The following is an 8,101-nucleotide window of genomic DNA, read 5'->3' as shown; positions in this document are numbered from 1 at the left end:
GAAGCAGGCTCCAGGCTCTGAGCCATCAGCCCAGAGCCCGACGCGGGGCTCGAACCCATGGACCATGAGATCGTGACCCGAGCTGAAGTCGGACGCTTAACCGACTGAGCCACCCAGGCGCCCCCATTCATTCTTTAGTAGGATGTTCTTTAACCTCCATGCATTTGGAGGTTTTCCAAACTTTTTCCTGTGGTTGATTTTAAGTTTCATAGCATTGTGATCTGAAAGTGTACATGGTATGATCTCAACTCTTTTATATTTATTGAGAGCTGTTTTGTGACCAAGTATGTGATCTATTTTAGAGAATTTTCCATGTGCACTTGAGAAGAAAGTATATTCTGCTGCTTTAGGGTGAAAAGTTCTAAATAAATCTGTCAAGTCCATCTGGTCCAATGTATCATTCAGGGCCATTGTTTCTTTACTGATTCTGTGTCTAGATGATCTGTCCATTGTTGTAAGTGGAGCATTAAAGTCCCCTGCAATTACCACATTCTTACCAATAAGATTGCTTATGTTTGTGATTAATTGTTTTATATATTTGGGTGCTTCCAAATTCGGTGCATAGACATTTATAATTGTTAGCTCTTCCTGATGGATCGACCCCGTAATTATTATATAATGCCCTTCTTCATCTCTTGTTACAACCTTTAATTTAAAGTCTAGTTTGTCTGATATAAGTGTGGCTACTCCAGCGTTCTTTTGACTTCCAGTAGCATGATAGATAGTTTTCCATCCCATCACTGTCAATCTGAAGGTGTCCTCAGGTGTAAAATGGTTCTCTTGTAGACACCAAATAGATTGGTCTTGTTTTGTTTTTATATCCATTCTGATACCCTATGTCTTTTGATTGGAGCATTTAGTCCATTTACATTCAGTGTTATTATTGAAAAATACGGGTTTAGAGTCATTGTGTTATCTTAGATGTCATGCTTGTAGTGGTGTCTCTGGTATTTGTGGTCCTTGCAACATTTCATTCACAGAATCCCCCTTAGGATCTCTTGTAGGGCTGGTTTAGTGGTGATGAATTCCTTCAGTTTTTGTTTGTTTGGAAAAACCTTTATTTCTCCTTCTACTGTGAATGACAGGCTTGATACATAAAGGATTCTTGGCTGCATATTTTTTCTGTTCATCACATTGAAGATTTTCTGCCATTCCTTCTGGCCTGCCAAGTTTCAGTAGGTAGGTCTGCTACTACCCTTATGTGTCTACCTTTGTATGTTAAGGCCCATTTATCCCTAGAAGCTGTCAGAGTTCTCTCTTTATCCTTGTATTTTGCCAGTTTTACTGTGATACGTCGTGCAGAAGATTGATTCAAGTTATGTCTGAAGGGAGTTCTCTGTGTTTCTTGGATTTCAGTGTCTGTTTCCTTCCCCAGATTGAGGAAGTTTTCAGCTATGATTTGTTCAAGTACACGTTCAGCCCCTTTCTCTCTCTTCTTCTTCTTCTTCTAGAACTCCTACAATACAGATATTGTTCTGTTTAATTGAGTCACTTAGTTCTCTAATTCTCCTCTCATGATCCAGAATGTTTTTGTCTCTCTTTTTCTCAGCTTCCTCATTTTCCATAATTTTATCTTCTAATTCACCTATTCTCCCCCCTGCCTCTTTAATCTGTGCTGTGACTGCCTCCATTTTATTTTGCACCTCATTTATAGGATTTTAAAATTCATCATTACTATTTTTAGTTCCTTGATCTCTGCAGCAATAGACTCTCTGCTGTCTTCTATGCTTTCTTCAAGTCCAGTGATTAATCTTATGACTATTATTCTAAATTCTTGTTCAGTTAGGGGCACCTGGGTGGCTCAGTCGGTTGGGCGTCCAACTTCGGCTCAGGTCATGATCTCACAGTCCGTGAGTTCGAGCCCCACGTCGGGCTCTGTGCTGACAGCTCAGAGCCTGAGCCTGCTTCGGATTCTGTGTCTCCCTCTCTCTGACCCCCCCCCCCATTCATGCTCTGTCTCTATCTCATAAATAAACATTAAAGTCTCGTTCAGTTATATTGCTTATATCTGTTTTGATCAATTCTTTAGCTGTCATTTCTTCCTGGAATTTCTTTTGAGGAGAATTCTTCTGTTTCATCATTTTGGCTAGTTTTCTGTCCCTTATGTGTTTTAAAAGCTTGTTATGTGTCCTGCACCTGCGAACACTGCTATATGAAAGAGGGGCCATACACTGTCCAGGGCCTGGCCCTTCAGGAGGTGTTTTTTGGACAGTGTTACTTGCTCTCTGTTGTTGTGATTTTGGTTATTTTATTTCCCTACTCATAGTGATGTTTTGGACCCTCCACCAGGTGTGCTTTCCTTTGTTCCTTGAAGTAGCCTGGGAAAGGAAAACAAACAAACAGAAAACAAAAACACGCAAACACACAAACAAATAAAAAAAGAAAAAAGAAACAAACTAAAAGCAAAAAACCAGAAGCATCAGCTACAAGTAAAGAACCAGGCAGAAGCAGTGCTGATGAAGCTGGCGTATGCTGAGCATACAAAGAGAGAAATGACAGGGGCGGGGGAAAAAGAAAAAATAAATATTGACCAGGCAGAGAGACTAAATGACTTAATCCAGAGAGAGAGAAAGGAAATTAAAGGAGGCAGGGAAAAAGAAAATAAGATAAAGTTGCCCAGACAGAGAAACTGTATGGCTTGATTATTCCGGAAAAAGAGAAAGGAATGTGAAGGAGGAGGTGTAGAACATGTATGAAGAGAATGGATTAAATATGTCTGTTTAAACAAACCAATAAACAGAGTAACCAGCCTTGAGTTGAAAAGAGATAAGGAGGAGAAATGGGGGGAGAATATATCTACATAGCAAGAATTGTCCTAGAATTAATCCAGGCAATGCAGCAGCGCTGGTCAAGCAGAGGGGTCTGCCTGGTTCCACAGAGTCTATTCTGCTCCAGTAGATACACATTTACCCGGTGCGGAGGGGCGTGGTTTGGTGTATGTGGGTCCCGACTCCACTGTGGGCCCTGCGGACCCATCCCTGAGGCCCTGCCTTGGTGGTGGTGGGGACAAAAACGGCGACCCCCCAGTCTCTCCTCCACGGACCGGTGTCCCAAATCACTCTGTCTGAGCCCTCCTCACTGTGCCACAGGCACAGATGAGGAGGTCTGTCTCACTCCACCGACTCCCATGCCCCGGTGCTTGGCCGGGATTCAGACTCCCGCTCCGTGCACCCTGGTACCAGGGAAGTGCAGTTCCACACGCCCAATATGTGGTCCAGCTGGTTTTGTCCTATCTTGCAGCACTCCAGGAAGGGGAGCGCTTTGCCTGCAGACTGAGCCCCCGACCTAGCCACCAAGCCCAGGGCTGGCTCCCCTCCTCTCCGGGTGTGCGATCCGGCAAGCTGGCCCCGGTCCAGAGAAAGCCCTGCAGTTAGAGACTGGGTCTTTTTTCATCCCAGTCGGAGGTTTTCCTCTTGTCCAGACATAGTCCTGTGCTTCCCCAGCTGCTCTTTCTCTTTCCTTTGTCTCCGCAGAACGGGATCCCTCATTTTCTCTCTCCCAGTTCGCAGTCACGCACCTATGGCCCGTCAGGTTGTCTCGGTGTATCCCTGGTAGCTGAGTCGTCTCTTTTCCTCCCAGACTTTTGGGATTCAAAGTCCTTTGGCTTCAACGCTTCTGTGTTTAAGAGACGTGGGAAGTTCGGATTCCCCTTCTTCTCTGCCATGTTCTGTGTCTTATACTGAGCATCTGACTCTTGATCTCAGCCTGCGTCTTGATCTCAGAGTCGTGGCTTCAGGCCCTGCACTGGGCTCTGTGCTGGGCATGAAGCCTACTGAAAAAAACACAAAGCCACATACCAAAGAGGCATCTTTTTGGGGTGTCATGTTCTGGTTTCCTTCAGAGGAGGCCAGGTAAGTGGCCTCCTTATCATTGTTCCACAAGACACTCTCATCTCTGGCTCCTGACAACCAGAAGGTTCTCCCTTCATTCCTACTTTTCCTGACGGCCTCCACGGCACCGTTTGCTGGCACAGGCTCCACTGCCTGGGTGTTAAACTTTGAAGCGCACCCTTTGCACAACCCAGGGCCCTTCAGAGTCCGCCATTGTTAATGATTTTTTAAACCAACCTCTGTGTGATCTAGTCCCCTTGTAAGACGTTAATTGTGAACTCTATAAACACTAGACTTCATCTCCATCCAGATTTGGATATACAGCCACCTAGTTGGTTTTCTGAATCGGATGTCTCATAGTACATCATACTAAAAATGGTTTGGCCATAAAATCTTGACCTTCTTCCTTCCTTGCGTTGGCTGTGCCCACAGACTTCCCACGTGAATGGATTTTATCATAATTTACCTACTGCCCCTGTTCCAAACTCTGGAAGCATTTCCTTATCCTGTATCACCCTGCACAATAGACAGTTCGTTGTCCAGTCATGGCCATTCTCTCCCTTGATACGTGCATCCACACGCTTTATTTCCATTTCCGTAACCATTCTCCCCACTGTTTAACCACGTGTTCCTTAAAGGACATCGTTGTTGATTCCAGTTCAGGGTTATGATGACCAGAGCTGCTAACAAGATTCATGTCCAGGATTTTCTCGGAACATGTGTCATCGGGCCCAGGGAGGGGTCCTCCCGTCCACTCTTGGGTTTGATGCCTCACTTCCTAGAAGGACTTACAGGACTCTACAAAAGCTGACTTCCTGGAAGTCAAACTGGTACATGGCCCAGGGCCCCCCACCCTAAAATCACATTGTTAGCCTTAACTACCCAAGGGCTTAGAGGTTTCCTCTCTAAGAGGAGTGAGATCAGACCTTTCTTTGGAATATGTAGGTTCTGAGTATTCTAGACCTGCTCAGTCAACCCTTCACTGTACAACGTGTTTTCATTTGTCTGGGACAGAAGCCCAGGTTGAGGTTCTGGGTTGTAAGTTATTTACAAGTTTGTCGTTTTTGTTTTCGTCGCGTGTCCAAGACTGCCACACTTTCCAGAGCAGGCGTGCCATTTTACATCACTAGCGATGCATGAATGGCCCAGTTTCTCTACGAGCCCGCAAGCATTTGGATGCTGTTCCCCACCTATCCTGATACCTGCTGGGATTTACTTGCGTTCCCAGGAAACAGCTCTCAGCTTTTCAAGTGCTTACTTGGCATCCAGCGGCGTCTCTCCCCCTCCGTGAAACGTTCTGCGCCTTTTGTCTCTTTCGCTTTTGGGTGATTTTGTGTACTGGAGGTAACATTGTTGCATTCTGAGAGCTCTTTACACATTCCTCTTGGATGTTTGGCCTTTGTCCTTTGTGGTTTTGTCTCTTTGGCGGTGTTTTATGGGGGGTGGGGAAGGGCGGGGGAGCGCCTTTTCCCGGCAGCACAGTTGCATTCCAATTGTTCCTGCCTGGCCTTTCCGCGTTGCACCGTGCTCTCCGAGCTGCCCTGCCGGTCCCTGCGCGCACTTTCCAAGCACGCCAGACCGAGCAGCCCCGCCTGCTGCCGGAGCCAGTTCTGCCACACGGGTGTCGGCCCAGCCCCCCCCCCCCCCCCCCCCCGCTGTCGGTGTCCCAGGTGCAGGCACCCTGCCCGCGCTGCAGACCAGGGGCGGCCGGGCGTGGGCGGTTGTGGGGGCGGAGCCTCAACCGGGACAGGGTCGTCAAAGGCCGGTGGGCGTTCTGGGTTCCTGGGGTGTCTTCTCCTGGCCGCCAACTTGCAGCCAAGATGTCCCCGACCCCTCGCCGCACCCAAGGTCCCTTGCTGCCCCTGCCGTGTGGTGCCCACCCCGTCATGCTGTCAACCTGGGGCCGCGCTCACCAGGCCCCTGTGGCTCCCTCCGTGTCCAAGCTGCGGCTCCACAGCAGTGGTGTGTGTGGGCAAAGGTGTGTCCCGGGCTGCTCCTTATTCTGACACCAGAACCTGGGTCAGGTCCCGTCTAACCTGACCTGTGGCCCTGCTCTTCCAGGAGCAATTGCTGTGATGATGGGGACCCCAGGGGTTGGGCAATCTGGGTACAGTTCCGGAAAGGGAGCCTGAGAAAGGACTACCAGGTCCAGGGAAGGCAGCAGGCACCCAAAGCACCAGCTGGGGCCACAGACCATGGTGAGAAGTGATACAGGATGCTCCCCGGGGCCCTGGCCTCAGAACGAGTCCACTCCAAGTCCTTAGCGCGGACCCACTGGAGGGTGAATCTGGTGCCAGCAGCCGTGGGAACCCCAGCTCCAGGAGAGGGTATTGTTGAGAAGTTGGCGCTTGGGAGCAGGTGGTCACTTGGCCCTGGGGGTGGCTGCTGCTGCTGCCCTCAACAGTTGAGTGTCCTTACTGGCCTGGAAGCAGTTACTTTGAAATTGGATACCACAGCTGGGTATTCATGAGCTGTGGGACCATGGCTCTGTGTGGTTCGTTTGCTGGTTCTTTATTTAAGTAGGCTTCACGTCCACCTGACCCTCAGATCAAGACCTGAGTGTGAGGTCCAGTCGGTCGCTTAAGTAACTGAGCCCCCAGGCTCCCCCGTGTGGTTCTTTTCTGGACTTGAGGCCATGACTCGGGAGGGACGGATTGGGGCCCTCCTCCTCTGCGGGCGGAGGTGGGCTTCTTGGACGCGTGCAGGTCAGCGGTTTGAGGAGCTGGTGCCCTCTGTGCTAGGTCTACCGCATGCTACCCCCTGACCACGCGGGGGAAGCTGCGTACATGGAGTCTGCTCTCGGAGGCGCGCGGCCACTCAGCTGGAATTGGGACCAGAGCAGTGCCGGGAGCGGAACCTGCAGGGTCATCGGTGAGGGCGGCGGCAGCTCCGAGCGAGCGCTGGGTCGTCCCCGAGGTCACCGTGTGAGGGGGTGCTCCGTGCCTACCCACCGCCTGTGGCGTCCCCCTCCCACCATGCGTGTCACGGGTCCCACCTTTGCTTCCGCGCAGAGCTACCTTCGCCCTCGTGGTGCAGGGTCTTTGGCCCTGTGCCCAGATCCCGCCCCCGAGGCTCTTCCCCCCACACCCCACCCCGGCCCCGAGCCTTGTGTCTGGCTTCCCGCCCCGAGCCCTGTGCGCCCTCGGTGGTGAGGGGAGCAGGTGCGGAGAGGGACTGGGGGTCGGACCCCAGAAGCTCTGGCATGGTTCGGAGGGGAGGCCCGGGCAGCTCGTACTGGCGTGGAGACTTAAAGGCCCTTGGGGATGCCCTGTCCACCTCGGGTTGCGGTGCCCGCGGACAGTCGGGAGGCCCCGTCCTCTGCCGGACTGTCCCCCAGGTCAGGGGTGACACCACTGAGCACACGGACACTGCGCTCTGCGGAGGGGGGGGGGGGGTGCTTCCGAGCTCGGGCTCCTGGTTAAGCCTTCTGACCTCTGGGGTCTGATCTCGGCGGGGGGAGGGGGCTGCCAATGAAACTCCCGCAGCTGTTAGGGTGCAGCGGAGGGTGGAGTGAGTTGCAGGCCACGTTGATCGTGGACCCTTAGAACGTACTCCCGCCCCGGGCTGCACCCCCTCTACTCCCGGCCCTGCTGGAGAGCTATGTCCGTGGCCGAGTCGTGCGTGGGCCTGCGCCTGGGTATGTGCGTCCTGCGCCCGCGGTGGTGGCGCGGCAGGGTCCGCTGGCCATGGGGACCCCTGGCGCACGTGTCGGGGCGGATGGGCGGGAGGCCGGAGTCCTGCTCCACACCGTGTATGGTGCCGTCCTCTTTCCCCCGCAGGAACTCCGGTCCGGCCGGCTCGTGACCGCCTGTGTCCCCTTCTCCCTCAGGGCATGGGGGGGTGAAGATGGGCGTAGACGGTGGCTCTCTGCGGCGTCTCTCCCTGCACTGCCGGCAGTTGATCACGGTGGCCCGGCCTCCCAAGGGAAGTGGTAACCCGCTGAATTTGAAGCACGAAGTCGGTCTAACGATGAGAGACCAGGGAGGAGCCTGCCTCCGGGTGGGGCGCGGCGAGTGTGGCGTCGGGAGGCCCAGTCCCGGGGCCGCCGCTGGGGCCTCCTGGCCAGTGGGGCCTTCCCGGTGTCGGGTCGCTTGGGACGCAGAGCGCCTGGTTAGGGTCCACTTGAGGCTCAAGCCGGCGTGAGGCCGACCGCGGAAAACAGGTGCGCAAGTTGAAAAGCACTCGGGAAGGGCACCGGAGAGGACCCGAAGCGCGGCGCAGGGAAGCGGGAGAGTGCACAGCCCGCCCGGCGCACCCCTCCCGCCCAGGGG

The sequence above is a fragment of the Lynx rufus genome, unplaced genomic scaffold (genome assembly GCF_022079265.1).
Source record: "Lynx rufus isolate CCGP_SWC_20201006 ecotype Redwood Valley unplaced genomic scaffold, mLynRuf1.p SCAF_39, whole genome shotgun sequence".
NCBI classification, from domain to species: domain Eukaryota; kingdom Metazoa; phylum Chordata; class Mammalia; order Carnivora; family Felidae; genus Lynx; species Lynx rufus.
Note: the sequence above shows the minus strand (reverse complement) of the source record.